Below are 245 nucleotides of genomic sequence, written 5' to 3'. Positions count from 1 at the left end.
TATGTGACGTCACTGAGCTTGGGGGGGGTGGTGGGGGTAGAGTAAATCCTGGTGTTACCTGCATGTGACATCACTGAGCCGGGGTGGGGGGAGTAAATCCTGGTGTTACTCGTAAGTAATGTGACCGCGCTGGGGGGAGGAAGTAGATCCTGGTGTTACCTGTATGTGACATCACTGAGCCAGGGGGGGTAGAGTAAATCCTGGTGTTACCTGTATATGATGGCACCACGGTGGGGGGGGGGGAG

This window comes from Rhincodon typus, chromosome 21 (assembly GCF_021869965.1).
Source record: "Rhincodon typus isolate 14 chromosome 21, sRhiTyp1.1, whole genome shotgun sequence".
NCBI lineage: Eukaryota > Metazoa > Chordata > Chondrichthyes > Orectolobiformes > Rhincodontidae > Rhincodon > Rhincodon typus.
The sequence above is the reverse complement of the archived record's forward strand: the minus strand, read 5'-3'. Positions refer to the sequence as shown.